Genomic DNA, 17424 nt, shown 5'->3' on the forward strand with positions numbered 1-17424 from the left:
TGGAGCTTTAGGAGTGCTGACTGCCATAAGCTTGTATTCCTGTGAATGGTCAATACAGCTGCAAAGAGGAGTGTGCACAGCCTATTGGCTTTTTTACATGACTCTCCCGGATCTAATCTGCACACTGCAGGTTTAAATAGTTTTCCCTCTTCTGTGTTGAACTATTATCTGATCCTAAAGGTATGCAGGTTTCTCTGCAATGGGCTGCTTCTGTGCTCGCTCCTCTCCAGGCCGCACGCCCCCTTCAGGAGGCCGGGGGGAACGGCAGCAGCTTGTCTCTGACGTCTCCCGAATTTCTAGGAATGCCCCTTCCCTGTTACTATATTTGGAGGTAGTTTCTAGGAAAATAATTTTCAGAGGATCTGGACTTCAGTACAGCTCCTTATTCAGAACCGGTGAAAGGATATTGTGTGTGTGTGTGTGTGTGTGCAGCAAACTCTCAGCCTTTTTGGATCAACAGCATGATTTGCAACATTGTTGAATGCATTTAAAGGGCAATAATGGGGAAATGAATGTGTGACTTGAAAAGCTCCATCTACTTTTTGGATCGCCTCTGCAGCCACTGGATTTTTTTTTTTTCACCCCTGATCTGGCCTCTGTGGCGTGACCATGATGATGATGATGATGATGAAGAAATGTTACAGAAGCCTGGCAATGTGATCTTTATGTAATGAGTCAGGATTCGCTAAAGGAAGGAGCAGGAGCTTGAAGGATCGACCTTCCCCAGCCATAGGAATTACAAGGCAGGGGAGATGTGCAGCTCGTGCTCTCCCTTGGATCTCTACACACTGTAAGTTCTCTTCCTTTTGTCCTGATTTCTATAAATAAGACACACTGCAGCTCTACAGCCTGTGCTTAGCATGATTAAAAAGCCAGTGCTGTGCTGTGATCATCTCCAGGATAGTCTGATCTGCAGGTGTTGGGGATCTGTCAGCTTAGGTACTGTACATCTACACATCAAATCATTCCTAGCTGTGCTTGCTAATGATCAGCTTAACATGTCACCTTTGCAGATTTGCTGTAGCCTGTCTGGGCACTGGGTTACTGTTTTTTACTGTTTATTTATTTATTTTTTATTAAATAGATCACCCCCAGTATATTGCATAGAGACAACAGTGTAAGCACCTTTAGTCCCAGGGGACCTTGCCATAGACAGTGTCTGACATTCAGCTGCAGTCTGCTATTGTACAGGCTGCCTGCTAAAGCAACAGATCTCAGCTGATTTAGTTCTGCTGCCTCCTGTGATTCTAATAGACCTGTACCTTGGTGAGCTCTATTGTGCATTGTAACCTGCCTTTAGATCTGGGGGAAAAAAAAAAAAGTGCAGATAAAGCGATAGCTCTTGCGCTGGTTAACGGTTAACTTTCAAAAAAAATGTAAGGGGTTTGTGCACATTTCAAATCATCGGACACACCCACCAGCACTCAGTGCTGTGGTCCTGCACTAATGTCTGCTTTTTTTTTTTTTTTTTCGGGGTTCTGTTGAAAGTGAAGACTGTAAGCACACCATTGCATAAGATTACATAACCCAAAACAATAGGATTATGTCATATTATACTTTTTGTAGGAAGAGAATTTCCAATGCGATATGAACATTTCAATTACAGAAAATTAAAGTGGCAAAACAGGAGTCATAAAACTTGTGTTTAAAGTGTGTTGTGATCTTTAGAATTTAAAGGTCTCTACTGTATGACATCTATTAGCATAGAGGTTAAAGGCCTGTGTTGTACCCTATCTTATCAGGTACTAGAACTGTTAATGTTATACAGGCATGCCCCACTTTTAAGTACGCAATGGAGTTTATTTACTAAAGTTGGAAAATGCTAAATCAGGGTCACTTCTGCATAGAAACCAATGAGCTTCTAACCTCAGCTTGTATAATTAAGCTTTGGTAATAAAAATTGGAAGCTGATTGGTTTCTATGCAGAAGTGAGACGGATTTTGCACTTTCCAGCTTTAGTAAATAAACCCCATTATGTACTTAAAAGTGGGGTATGCCTATACTGACCTGTGACTAGTGTGTGTCAGTACAAGCGTCTTTGTATATTCATATGTATGCATAATAAACTATTACTTAAACTGTATTTTATACATTTTTGTTATTTCGCTATTAGGCTCCATGCACACTGGGCTTAAAAAAAAAAATCTGTTCTCTTTGGAGTAAAAAACACTCATATAGAGCATTTTTTGTACAAAGTTTAGATGAGTTTAGGAGAGTTTTAAATTTTTTTTTTCTGCCGGTAAACTTCAATCAGAAATGTGAATGGGGAGGATTTTTTTTTTCCGGCCTCTAAACATTGATCTCAAAATATGCCTGTAATTGTCCTAATGTGTATGGTCACATAGGATAACATTGGGGGTCATTTACGAAAGACAAATCCACTTTGCACTACAAGTGCCCTTGGAAGTGCAGTCGCTTTAAATCTGAGAGGTAGATCTGAAATGAGGGGAAGCTCTGCTGATTTTATCATCCAATCATGTGCAAGCTAAAATGCTGTTTTTTATTTTCCTTGCACATCCCCCTCGGATCTACAGTGACTGCACTTTCAAGTGCACTTGCAGTGCAAAGTGGATTTGCCTTTCGTAAATGACCCCCATTGAGTTGCTTCTACAGGCAGAGCACAAAACTCCTGTAGAAGCAACGTTTTTACGCCAGTGTGCATGGAGCCTTAGGCTCCATGCACACTGGGCTTAAAAAAAAAATCTGTTCTCTTGGGAGTAAAAAAATGCTCATATAGAGCATTTTTTTTGTAAAAGTCTAGACAAGTTTTATGTTTTTTCTGCCAGTTGCTTCTACAGGAGTTTTGTGTTCTGCCTGTAGAAGCAGCTCAATGTTATCCTATGTGTCTATGCACATTAGGACAATTAGAGGCATATTCTGAGCTCAACGTTTAGAGGCAGGAAAAAAAAACTTTCTGGTTCACGTTTCTGATTGGAGCTCACTGGCAGAAAAAAATGTAAAGCTCTCCTAAACTCGTCTACACTTTGTACAAAAAAATGCTCTATATGAGCGTTTTTTACTCCCAAGGGAACAGATGTTTTTTTTTAAGCCCAGTGTGCATGGAACCTTATCATTTCTATCACTTTGGATCGTTACACACCCATCTGTCACATCGCATTCCCAATAGCTGAATGCAGGGCAAAAGCTGCATATGTGTAATACTACCTCAAAAGTGAGCATACCCTTAAATATAAGAAAATAAATCTCGTCAAACTACGTTTGATCTGCAAGCGTCAGTGGAATTCTAAAAAGCCTATTGATTCTGCGACTTTTTTGGTAATGAAATTATATACATATGGCAAATATATGTATCTGTCATTATTTCTTTCTATTTTTTTCCCGCTGAAAGGGAAAACTCTGCATAATACTTTAACAATGCTGTTAGGCAGCAGTGGGTCATTAAAAAGTACCTATATTCACATCTCATTTGGTGATTGATACTTTTACAAACCCCTATAAAGTTATCATGTTTAAAATATCCTTTGCAAGTGCTTCTTAAATTTCAGATATTTTATAAGTCTTAAAGTTTATATAGTGATGATGACAAAATTAAGTTGTAAAAAAGGAAATTATTTCCTATACATTCCATATCAACCAATTATTCTACCAGTTGGTCCTTTTTTTTTGGGTCGGGGGGGGCGAGGCGCCTGCAATCCATGAGCCAAGCCAAAGCTAACAAAATAAGGCATGACAGCTACATTTGGAAAGAGCTTGAATCGTACGTCTCTTCTTCTAACATTAACCTCTCTGTATGTTATTAATACGCTTTTGTTGCTGAGGCACGTGATAAGTGGCTGATGGTCTTTGGTGAACTGTTGAACTCTGCTCTCAAGCCTCTGAAAGAGTTAACATATCAGCTTTACATTTAAAAATGCATTCCTTTCTATGATACAGATTTGTTTCAGTTGAGGAAAAAAAGTATGGGCGTGTGTATGTATGTATGTATGTATATATATATATATATATATGTATATGTGTATGTAAAATTAGTTTATAGTTTGGGTGATACAAAAGTTATTGGCTTCTACTATACTTTCGAAATGATGGATTTTGGAGAATTATGCTATCATCTGTCTGGCCCTCTATCTAAGCCAGTACTAAAGTCAATGTGGCTTCAGAGTCGGGATTTTGGGGGCGAGATGAGTTAATGTTTTATCCAACTGGCCCGCAAAGTCCCGCTTTTGGGTGTCACCAATCTCTACAAATAAATAACTTTTTTTTTTTTTAAATCACTAAGGAATGTTTGAATAGATCACTGGAATTATCAGAATTCTTGTCTGTTGAGCATTTTATCAACTTTTAAAAATGTGCAAGATTAAGCCAAATGCTTTGTGGTTTTTCTTGATAAGGGCCTACATGGGTTTTTATAAATATTTATATTTTTATTATATATTTATTTAGAAATATTTTATTTGCATTTACATTAAAATGTTGTTTTGTAGAACTGAGGTGCCAAAATAGTAGCAAGAATCAAAGTAGTTTATTTTAGTTCTGTAACAGATATTTTCCTGTATGACATACATAGAACCTTTTTTTTTTTTTTTTTTTTTTTTTTTTATAATAACTATAGGCCTACATGCATCTTTCAGTATTGCTTTCCTTATTTATATGTAGTAATTACAATGTAAACAAATGTAACATTTCTTAAACCCATTCAAATCACAATAATTTGTGTTATCACCTCTGTTTATAATAATTTTTTTTTTTTCAATGAAGAACTCAAAGTAAAATATAATATGTGGCTGCCTTGGCTGCCTAAATATCTAAGCAGTTTTCTTTTCCTACGCAAAAATATACAGAATTGTAAATATTTTAATAATTTGGCAAATTATTGTTTATGGATTACTATGGCAGACTTAAAAGCAGTAAACAGATATTGTTTACTTGTTTTTATTTTTAATTTTTTTTTATTTGAAGATTTTGTATGAAGTGAATAAAACCCCAAATAAACTAGTGATGATGCTGCCATATATATTAGTCAGGTGTTCGCTGTATCCATCCCTGTTTTTTTTTGTTTGTTTTTTTTTCTACTTGCTGTAGTCTATCTCTGTGAAGATTTATGGCCTGTTAGGATGAACTGCGCAAATATAGATGCTAATATATTTCATTTGCAGCTGTCTTCATATTTTTGAAATATACTATCAATAGATTAAAAGTGTGTTGACTTGGCCATGTATAAGTTATAAATGTTGTTCCTGTGTGTCAGGGGTTAACCTGAACATCAAACCTGTCTTACTGTTCGGGCAAAGAATTTTAAAGTACATTTTTGGAGACAAGAAAGTCTTGCAAAGGATCGGATTTCGTTGAGCTGTTATTTACTGTAACAGAACAGCTTGTGGCGTTTTTAACACTTGTGTTTGTAAGTGAGAGCACTAATTAATATTGCATCTTTGCATGTGTGCATAACACAAGACAGATATGAGGCTTTAACACTTCTGTGCAGTAACTAAAGATTTTCAGAGGTGTGTTTGCAAAATCAAACTTCTATTTTTTTTTTTTTATTACGAAATGGAAAAAAAAAAAAAAAAAAATTAATACATGAATGAATGAATGAACATCCTTTAATTTGTAATTGCTAAATAGCATGCTATTGAATCGAAAAGTCTAGACTACCTTCTTTATTTTATGTGTCCTACTTTTGAAGTCTTTAAATTATTACTTTTTTTTTTATTTACCTTGTTGTTTCCTAATGACAGAACTGTACACCGACCTTATTGCATCATTACTGTAGTCATGATTTTGAAACTTTTACTAGCATGGTGGAGTTAACTTTTAGTAAAGGTACCAATACAGTAAAGCATTTTGGTCTCCCCTTCAAGTTGATGGATGTGTGTAATTGAAGAAAAGACATGTGATGCCAGTAAACTACAATAATGCATGACTAGATTGGTCACATACGGTCAAGATTCTGCACATGATACTTTAGAAATGGGTCTGAAGGAAAAATGTGATGCACAAAATTAAAACAAACAGTGGGCCTTGTAAAGCTTATAAAGCTGTTAAGATCCAATTTCAATATTCTCCTAAATCCAGCTGTATCGTATGCTTATTGTATCATGTGTTGGCACATTTTCCATAAAATCTGTTGCGATATCCCTTTACAGGAATAATATGTTCTATATGTGAACCTATAGGGCAATTACTTGCCATCGGTGAATGTGCTTGTATAGCTTTGTGAATGAAATGTTAAAGTTGTTAGAGATAACCATATTCTTATTCATTTTACATATGGTCACCATAAAGATCTAATCTGAAGTTAAACTATGTTGGATGTGATGGCATTGATAGCAAAGATGCCATGGTCCAGTTTTTAAAGCACAATGACATCTAGGAAAGATGTGTGTGGCCAGTGTAGCCCTCATCCATGGCAGAGCCACTTTTAAAAGTGGTCCCAGGTGTAAAAAAAATCAAACAAACAAAAAACTCCATTGGGCCCTCGCCATCATTGTAAAACTTTACATTTCATGCAAACTGACCCTTGTGAGATTAACAATTATTTTTTGCAAAGAAATGTCACTGGACCAAATAATGTTGGGGCTGACATGTAAAGTAGCACGGGACTGTGAAATGAGCTTCATTACATTTGAGTTTTTTGGGGACCCCTGTCTCGTTCCTTTAATAAAACACATCGGACAGATTAAAATAAAATGCCTAACGTCTAAGGTTATTTTAAGCAAAGCAGAATATCTAAGCTTGTACAAAACTTTCACATATTACTAAACTGCCAGTTTTCTGTTCTGTTTTGGGCGTTGATACATGCAACAGGTCTGCAGAACTGAGGTTATCCCATTGTGTTGTCTAGGAGTGCATATGTCTGCTGAAATCCTATAGGAAGATTAATTTAGGCCAGACAGAGACCCAGTAGGGAAGAAATTAGTATGCTTCTATTTCTTAAAAAAATATAGTTTTCATTGGGATCTCTCGTTTTATAAGCTTTTTGTAATATGAGTTCAAATATACCACTTAATATGGATTTTATTGCTACTTATATGCCCCAAGAATTCATGCATACAAATTTTCTCTTGCTAGCCCATTAGGATGTGTTTTACTTAGATCAGCCACTACATAGCACTGCAGGTGTCGTATTTGCTTAGAACTGCCAAAAGTTTACATAGTTCACCAATATCACTGCTTTCTAACCATTTCATGTGGTGATATGCAAATAGATATTCTACTATGGGATGAAATTTTGTGGACATAAAGAAAGATCTGGCTTGGTCAACAATGCAGCAGGTAAAGAACCTTTTAGGTGTGTCTGTATACCTTTTTAGTCTCTTTTGAGCTCAAACTTTTCACAGATCTGTTTCACACTTAACTGTGGAAAATATCGAAGAGGTGGAAGGATGATATATATTACTGGATATCTGTCACAAACCAAACTATCTATGAGAAAATGTAGGTGGAAGCCCATAAGTGTAAAACAGAATTGCATGTGAAGGCACATCCCCTTCAACAGGGAGACAGATTACAATAAACCATGAAAGAGTTAGAATCCCTGTCTGGTTTTTACTCCTGTAAGTTTGTCCATCCTGGGAAATTTCTATGCACTTTCTGTGCTTGGTGATAAATAGACCAGGAAGAATAGACAAAAGAAAAAGCTATTGAACAGGATAAAGCCAACATTTAAAACCTGATGGGAATAAAAATGGTTGTCTCCCTAGGCTCTTTTAGGCTCCATGCACACTTGTGCAACTTGTCATGCAACTTTGGGCATCAAAGTTGCTTGACAGGTCGTTCCCCATGTTTTCCAATGATAACCATTCATATATGTGCAACCTAAATTTGCAGCAACTTGAAAGAAGTTCATGCACTAACCCCTAACTTTCATGCAACTTGAGGGTCATAAACTGCAAAGTTAACCCTCAAAAGTCATACCTGAATGTTATACAATGCAGCAGTTGTGCAACAGTTGTCCATTATTACTGGTTAAAGCCAAAGTCGTATCCAAGTTGCAGCCATCCAAAGTTGAACCAGCGCTATGTCAAAGTTGCACTCCAAACTCGGCACAACTTTGGAATCGTACCAGTCTGAATGGAGCCTAGAGTGGGGAGAGACGGAATCTAAAACAAAAATCCATAAAATCGCCTTGTATGATTTTTAAATAATTCATTAGAATTGTATTGTATGACATAAGTTTTTGATCACCTACCAACCAGTAAGAATTACGTCTCTCACAGACCTGTTAAATTTTTTCTTTAAGAAGCCCTCCTGTTCTCCGCGTATTAACTGCACCTGTTTGAACTCATTACCTGTATAAAAGACACCTGTCCACACACTCAATCAAAAAGACTCCAACCTTTTCACAATGGCCAAGACCAGAGAGCTGTGTAAGGACATCAGGAATAAAATTGTAGACCTGCCCAAGGCTGGGATGGGTTGGTGAGAAGGCAACAACTGTTGGCGCAATTATTAGAAAATGGAAGAAGTTCAAAATGATGGTCAATCTCCCTCGGTCTGGGGCTCATGATCATGAGGAAGCTGAGGGATAAGCCCAGAACTACACGGCAAGACCTTTTCAATGACCTGAAGAGAGCTGGGACCACAGTCTCAAAGAAAACCATTTGTAACAAACTACGCTGTCATGGATTAAAATCCTGCAACGCACGTAAGGTCCCCCTGCTCAAGCAGGGCATGTCCAGGCCTGTCTGAAGTTTGTCAATGACAATCTGGATGATCCAGAGGAGGAGTGGGAGAAGGTTGTGTGGTCTGATAAGACAAACATAGAGCTTTTTGGTCTAAATTCCACTCACCATGTTTGGAGGAAGAAGAAGGATGAGTACAACCCCAAGAACACCATCCCAAGAAGCATCCTATGAAGCATAGAGGTGGAAACATCATTCTTTGGGGCTGCTGTTCTGCAAAGGGGACAGGATGACTGCACCATATTGAGGGGAGGATGGATGGGGCCATGTATTGTGAGATCTTGGCCAATAACCTCCTTCCCTCAGTAACAGCATTGAAGATGGGTCATGGCTGGGTCTTCTAGCATGACAACGACCTGAAAAACACAGCAAAAAAATGCAAATGAATTATTTAAAGATCATACAATGTTATTTTCTGGATGTTTGTTTTAGATTTAGTCTCTCACAGCTGAAGAGTACCTATTATAAAAATGACAGACCTCTACATGCTTTGTACGTAGGAAAACCTGCAGAATTGGCAGTGTATCAAATACTTGTTCTTCCCACTATAACTGTGAGTAATATTGACCCATGTTTTTATTAAACTTCTACCTCCCAAACTTGCCACATTAATGACATCATTCAGTCTCTTTGTAATTATATATGGTTCTTCCAATAGTCCCTGTAGTTTGTTCTGCTGCATAGGGAATAGGAAATACACCCTCTGACCAACATTGTATATCCCCGTTTTTGCTTGGCCTGCATGAACCCCCTTACCAAACTGAGTTTCCAATATTTCCCAGAACCTCAGTATATATTCCACCACATGGACCTCCGAACCAGCAATCGTGCCTTCCCTAGTCTTTCAGGTTAGGTCTAAGGGTCCAGATGAGTCAAAAAGCATTCCCAGCCCATTCCCTGTGACTCCACAAACATTCTCAGCATTTTTTTCCATTGAAAGGCGCATACAGACTGCACCTTTGGTGGTAGTAAGGACTAGTCATATTATGTCCACTGAGGGTACAGGTCAGGCTAGGAGTCTGCCCTGACTCCATGTAATCCACAGAACAATACAAGCCCATTTAATAAGTGATAGCAGCCTCAGCCTAACTCCATCAATGCCACTCCACCAACATGGTTTGCCTTGCCTAAGCCCCGTGTGTGGGGCTAACATGTCGGGGTGCGTGGCCTGGATGGAGTTAGGCTGAGTCTACAGTCTAATGCTCCCATGCTCAGGCTGTGGATTAGAGGTTGCATTTGTCGGCACATTGGGTTTAGTTCTTTAGTACCCTCACCTGGTTGGGCTATACCCAAACCATTGTATCTGAGACAGATGAAGCCTCTTTTGCTGCAGGCTCCTCCAAGATCTGCTGTGCCTGGATATCTGTCTCATGTAAATCACAAATCAGTTCCACCCTTGATTATCCACAAGTTTCAGTCTGCCTTCAGAATGTGACAATTACACCCTAAAGCCCTATACACATGGGCTGAATGTCCAACGGCATTGGCCGGTTCACTAGAAAATGGCCAACATTTGGACCATGTGTACTGTAGCTGGTCTGACATAAGCCAGTCGGAGGGTCGAAGGGGCATGACCGAAAAAGGTCTGACAGGTTCCCATTCAGTGCTCTCAGCCGATGAGCTGGGAGCTCTGACCTGAGTGTTTTGACGGGGGAGGGCGTCCCACTGTCAGAACACAACAGCAGGGAAGATCGCTGGGTTGAACAAAGAAAAACTAGCAGTGTGTACTAGGCTTAAAGTGGTTGTAAAGCCACTGTGTGATGTTAAAGCGGGATTCCACCCTAAAGTGGAACCTCCGCTGATCGGATCCCTCCCCCCCTCCGGTGTCACAATTGACACCTTTCAGGGGGGAGGGGGGTGGAGATACCTGTCAAAGACAGGTATTTTCACCCACTTCCGGGCATAGACTCCCGTGGGAGTCTACGCCATTTCCTGCCCTGCCGCGCTGTCTGCTGGGACACACACGGGTCCCAGTGACAGCGCGGAGATTTCCTATTGCTCGGCGTGGCTCGCGCATGCACAGTAGGGAACCGGGAAGTGAAGCCGATTCGCTTCACTTCCTGATTCCCTCACCTAGAATGGTGGCGGCAGCAGCCGAGAGCCGAGCGATCGATCGGCCTCGGCTGCCGGCATCGCTGGAACCCGAGACAGGTGAGTGTCCATTTATTAAAAGTCAGCAGCTGTAGTATTTATAGCTGCTGGCTTTTAATATTTTTTTTTGGTGGAATCCCTCTTTAATACAACCCCCTCTGTTAGATAACAACATGTGCCCAGTGTCTGTGCTTTATAAAAGATATGACGATTTCTATATTATTTCCGAGCATCTCCCAGTCTCAAGTGACTTCTCGCCTCTCTCCTCTCCCAGTCTGACAGCTACAGTGGGAGGGGTCGAGAACTACCACTGACATCAGGAGGAGGAGAGAGCCGAGCAGTCACATGAGTGGTACTCTGAAATAAGATTAGAAGTCGTCATTTTTTTTTTATAGAGCACAGACATTGGGGCACATGTTGTTAGCTAACAGAGGGGATTGTATTAACATCACATCATTTTATAGCAGCGAGGAGGGGAGAGGAGCAGAGCTGCACTGGTAAGAGCTGACAGGCAGGGAGGGAGGTGGAACGGAGGACAGAGGTGAGCTGTGGATGGCGGAGGCATGTAAACTGACCATGGTATCAGGGCTTAGCAGCCATGATAAACCGTGGTCAGTTTACAGAGGGGAGGGCACAACCAATCAAGATTAGTCAGGTATTTCAGGTGATACAGGGGGCCAAATTACACAGCACTGTGCTGTATAACATGCTTCAAAGGAACAGGATCCATTTTTTTTTTTTTTTTTTTTTTTTTAGGTAACAAACACTTTAAGCCTCACCCTGTGCAGAGATAATCCAACTTCGTGGACAAAAATCTAAGCATCAGCAGATTGAATTAATTGTCACTGGGCCAGGTTGACTAAGCAATTTACCCTTTGCACATACACACACACAGTAGCTGCCACCACCTTATTTTTAATGGAATCATGCACCAGTCACAGCATCCGTTGTTTCGATTCCAACCTTTAAAAAATGCCTGTATCATAGGTTGCCACACCCAAACAGGAATGTGTTTACTCAATGGTAGTTCTTTTACAGTGGCAACGTTCCTTATTTTTAGTAATGGCAGAGATTTACTTTAATGATTTTTAACTATTTTATATAATGCAAATAAAAAAAAGTGCAGTGCATATTTACAAAAAAGATATTACAAAACAGACATAAGTAACAGTAAAATAACAGTAAAATAAAAGGGTTTCAAAAGTGAAAGATACTTTAGCAGAGTTCTCCTGGTCCAGTGCAAAGTATGAATCCTTTGCAGAGTAAGTCCAATTTTGATATGACAGAGTCATCTGCCCTCTTAAATGACTTTTAGTATTCCTTCATAATTTCAATTATAAAATATTAGCTGTAGTTGCCAACTGCAGCAGCTATTCTTGTCTATGGCCAGGGCCAGGATGTCGCAAATCCAATTCCACCCAACCAGATGGTTTGAGGGGTGGATGGTAGGTGTCTAAAGAGAATTTTATCATTCTTGGCTGACACCCCCAAAATGCCAGCTATTCTGAGTACACCTACATTTCCATATAACAATGTTTCAAAATCTGACACCAACATATTCACAGAACGATAATGCAATATGTTCGGTGCCAAACGTGGGTGTGTGTGTATATATTAATTTATAATATATATATATATATATATATATATATATATATATATATATATATATATATATATATATATATATATATGGAGGGTGCAAAATCTGGTGCAGCTCTACATAGAAACCAATCAGCTTCCAGTTTTTTTGTCAAAGCCTGATCAAACAAGCTGAAGTTAAATACTGACTGGCTACCATGCACAGTGCGTGTGCGTGTGTGTGTGTGTGTATATATGTATAATATAGATAGATGCATATTTCTCCTACGAAGTCTTATACCTTATAATATATTCCTGTTTGGTGTCTAACTAAATGGTATCTTCTTCCACACTAGTGTATCCAATTTTTTGAAGTTAACTTCAGTACAGTTAGAGTTATGAAGATTGTATGAATTAACTCTGGACAGTTAAGCTGCAGGTCAGTATAGAAAAGAAAACCTAGCATCACATATGTGTATACCTGTTCTGAAATAAAGACTATTTAAGACTTGGCCAATTACAACAGAGCTTCATTAGAAGTCTTTCAAAGAACTTCTAGTGTAGGATTATGACAGCTCTTCTCTAATTTTTAGATGGCCTGTGTTATGTCAAATGTGTCACCTTCACTGACTGCTTAGCAAAGATATAAGGTTTAAATCTAACCTTTCTTGTTACTGATTTGCACATTTTGGGTAAAATGAGAGTGGCACCGTGTTTAGTACTATTCTCTCCATACAGTTTGGGGGTTCATCATTGTCGCAGGGCATGCTTAGGAAGAACCCTCATATTTGACATATAAGGACATCTATTAACTGTATATGCAATGGATTAGAGAGAACTCACTTTTAGGTACATTGACTGGACATTCCTACTTTACTTGTATTGCAATGGTTGTTTAATAGATTTAGCAGTTCAATAATTGATTTAATTATTTTCTTCTATTCCATAAGTGAATACCAGTATTTGCAATAAAAAAACTTAAGAGCTGCAGTTTATAACGTTCCTAAAGAGATTGCAAATAGAAGTTTGTATCACTGCTTCCTGCTCTTTGGCATCTTACTTTTAAGAACAGCACACAGTGGTGGTCCCACTGGAAGCCAAACTTGAAATTTCAGTTCCTATGCAGGGTCCATATACAAAGCTTCCCCATTAATTTGGTACTATCTTGGTTACCAGTCACACTAGACTTTAAGCTTATATGTCATTGTTGCTGTTACATCTTTGAGTATGTGTTACAGGACATTCCCTAACAATGAGTCTACACATCTGTTTAGCAGACAGGGGCTGGAGCATGAACAGTTTAACCACTTCAGCCCCGGAAGATTTGGCTACTCAATGACCAGGCCATTTTTTGCGATACAGCACTGCGTCGCTTTAATTGACAATTGAGCAGGTGTGCGACGCTGTGCCCAAACAAACAAACTTGGCGTCCTTTTTTTATCAGCAATAGAGCTTTCTTTTGGTGGTATTTGATCACCTCTGCAGTTTTTATTTTTTGCGCTCTGAACAAAAGAAGACCGACAATTAAAAAAAAAAAAAAAACACTATCTTTTACTTTTTGCTATAAAAAAATATCCCAATTTAAAAAAAAAATGTTTTCCTCAGTTTAGGCTGATATGTATTCTTCCACATGTTTTTGGTAAAGAAAAAACGCAATAAGTGTATATTGTTTGCTTTATAGTTATAGCGTCTGCAAAATAGGGGATAGATTTATGGCATTTTTATTATTATTATTTTTTTTACTAGTAATGGCGGTGCTCAGTGTTCTTTATTTTTTATTGGGACTGTGTTATTGAGGCGGACACATCAGACACTTTTGACATCTTTTTGGGACCAGTGACAAATATACAGCGATCAGTGCTATAAAAATGCACTGATTATTGTATAAATGTCACTGGCAAGGAAGGGGTTAACACTAATGGGAAATCCGGTGGTTAATTGTGTTTCCTAGTGTGTGTTCTAACTGTGGCGGGAGTGGGACTAACTAGGGGGAGACAAAGTTCGGTGTTCATACATAGTATGAATACACGATCTGTTTACACACACAGATCCCGGTTCTCACTCTGCCACAAGCGATCACGGGTGCCCAGCGGTCATTGCGCCTCTGCCGGGCACTCACATTGGCTCCGGCGGCGAGCCACGGGTGCACCCCCTAGTGGCTAAAAGACGAAGCGTCGTTTTGCCCAAGGAAGCCAACCTGCCGCAGTACAACTTCGGCGGGTGGTCGCGAAGGGGTTAAAGGGCAGTTTCACCAATATTTAAAGTTTTGGGTTATATTGAATCACACACTGGTTGATATCTCTTGGATACTCCAATGGGGAAATATTCCTACATGATATTTAGTCCCCTTCCCCTGTAAGAAGGCTGTAATGAATGTCAGTCTCTCTCAGCTGAACTCCTCAGTTGTGTTTGTGATATTATGGAGAGCCAAGTAGGAAAACATGGCATCCATCTGGCTTTGTAATGGCTGCAGCAGTTGGATGGAAATGGAAACTTAGGTATAGCATTCTTCTTGACTAGATTTTTCTTTACTAAAACTAGAGTGCAAAATCTGGCGCAGTTATGCATAGAAACCAATCAGCTTGGACATGCCGTATGTCCATTTCTCACCACTTAGTTATGATTCACAGAATGCCCGCCTAAAATCTGCTTGTGTACATGTAACATACAGTTTGCAGTCAATTTGCATATGCTTTAATTGTAGCTGTGTAAGATTGTGAGCTGATTGTAAAACGTGATATGCTCTTCAGTGAGCCTAAAAATACAATAATGCAGTGTAAAATAAAACTTGAGAAAACATTAACTTCCAGAAGCCAGGTGTGGTGTTTTGTTTTTTTCATAGTTCAAATTGAAAATCAAGGTAAAAGAAAAATCTATTCTCCTGACTAACTAATAAACTATCTTTTAGCTTAAGGATATTTAGTAGATTTTGACATATTTTTGTTCAGATTGGCAGTGGTTTGACTTTGGTGAAAAAGGGGAGAAAAATATGTAGATACTGAATTTAGGGCCTGATTGTACATAATATGTAAAGCTGCTAGCTGGGCCATTAGTTGGGCCCATGAGATTGACAGATTCTGCAGGATAATGGCAGTGGCACATCAGTGTATCTTGTTGGAGACTATATACAATAACTTGCTGAAATTGAAACAATTCCGATAGTACAGGTAAAGTGATTGTATTACGTCTTGTTTTTTTAAGTTAAAAATAACAAACATGTTATACTTACCTGCTCTGTGCTAGGGTTTTGCATAGAGCAGTCCAGATCCTCTTCTTCTCGGGTCCCTCTTCTTTGCTCCTGGTCCCTCCTCCTGTTGAGTGCCCCCACAGCATGCAGCTTGCTATGGGGGCACCCGGGCGGAGACGTAGCTCTGTGTGTCCATTCAGACATGGAGCCCCGGCCCGGCCCAGCTCCTTTCTCTCCTCATTGGCTGACTGACTTTGACAGTAGCGGGAGTCAATGGTGCCTCGCTACTGTCTCAGCCAATGAAGAGAGGCAGCCAAGACACTGCTGCAACATCGCTGGATCTAGATGGGGCTCAGGTAAGTATTAGAGGGGCTCAGGGGGGCTACTGCACACAGTTTTTTTATCTTAATGCATTAAGATAAAAAAACCTTCTGCCTTTACAACCACTTTAACTATTTTTAAATTTTTTAGAATGCATGGTTCATGGTTGAGGATGAGCAAGAAGCTTTCCATTTCAATAGAACTGTAGGTTGTGGGGTGGAGTGGGGGCAGAGTCTCTTTAAATTAAATGTATTAACTTTGTTTTAATAAAATGCAAAAGTTTAATATTTTAATTTCAAAGTATTAATAGTTTATAATCTTTGTCAGTTTTGCCTTATTTTCTAGTATTCAATTGCAAAGTGAACATACAATCTCATTTAGTAATGCAATACCTATAGCTCCTGGACTTAGGTGTAGTTTCTGCTACCTCTGTAGGAAAGACTTTGAAAAAAGAAATGTATAGAAAGAAGCGCTCTCTCAAGTAGGCAACCTTTTTTTTTTAGAAGTGCCTTCACAATTGGTGTATAGATTTGCTTCACTGTATGTGTAGCACTATGCATTTCTCCCTATAATAACAGGCTGTAACATGCAGTGTGTTAGCATGCACATTCTACATTGGTTTGATGTGGTGTTCAATAGACATGTGCATTCGTTTTCGTCCGAATGCATTTTCGTCCGAATTTCAGCTATTTTCGTTTTCGTTTTGCCAAACGATAACGAAAGCACAAAATCCGAAAAACGAAAGATCCGACATAAATAAATGCTTTATTTTCGTTTTCATTGTTACAACAGTTCGATATAGAATAGGAGATTCGACGTGACTCTGACAACGTGTCTATAGAACCTGTGTTCGAATGTGCCTAACCTTACCTCTATTAGTCCAAGATTATATAGAGAAAATATTCGACAGAGAAAAAAGATTTGACAGAGAGAAAAGATTCTGCAAGATACTGTCCTAAAAAGTGTTTGGGGACCCGGGTCCTGCCCCAGGGGACATGTATCAATGCAAAAAAAAGTTTTAAAAACGGCCGTTTTTTCGGGAGCAGTGATTTTAATAATGATTAAAGTGAAACAATAAAAGTGTAATATTCCTTTAAATTTCGTAGGGGGGGGTTGTCTATAGTATGCCTGTGAAGGGGCGCATGTTTCCCGTGCTTAGAATTGTCCCTGCACAAAGTGTCATTTATGCAGGAAAAAAAGTCCTTTAAAATCACTCGCAGCTATAATGAATTGTCGGCTCCCGTAATACAGAGAACACTCATTGAAAGTCATTGATAAAAAAATAAATAAATAAATAAAAAAAAAAGCGTGGGGGTCCCCCAAATTCAATTACCAGGCCCTTCAGGTCTGGTATGGATATTAAGGGGAACCCTGCCTCAAATTTAAGAAAAAATTTGACGTGGGGTTCCCCCTAAATATCCATAACCAGACCCTTCAGGTCTGGTATGGATATTAAGGGGAACCCCGCGTCAAATTTAAAAAAAAATTGACGTGGGGTTCCCCCTAAAAATCCATACCAGACCCTTTATCCGAGCACGCAACCTGGCAGGCCGCAGGAAAAGAGGGGGGGACGAGAGAGCGGCCCCCCCTCCCTCCTGAACC

At 39.2% G+C, this 17424-nt stretch overlaps 1 long non-coding RNA gene across 4 annotated transcripts in view; it reads left to right on the plus strand.

The window, feature by feature from the left end:
• The first annotated feature begins 283 nt into the window (after positions 1-283).
• LOC143924578 (uncharacterized) overlaps positions 284-17424 on the plus strand; it is a 175192-nt gene continuing 158051 nt past the window's right edge. For 2 of the 4 annotated variants that reach the window (XR_013261892.1, XR_013261893.1), the window contains exon 1: positions 286-790. This is a non-coding gene — a long non-coding RNA (uncharacterized LOC143924578). Of the gene's footprint in view, positions 791-17424 lie in introns of all 4 variants that reach the window. The other 2 variants (XR_013261894.1, XR_013261895.1) reach the window with 2 other exon arrangements.

This window comes from Lithobates pipiens, unplaced genomic scaffold, assembly GCF_037356315.1.
Source record: "Lithobates pipiens isolate NorthernLeopardFrog02 unplaced genomic scaffold, aLitPip1_a1.2 Scaffold_22, whole genome shotgun sequence".
NCBI classification, from domain to species: Eukaryota; Metazoa; Chordata; class Amphibia; order Anura; family Ranidae; genus Lithobates; species Lithobates pipiens.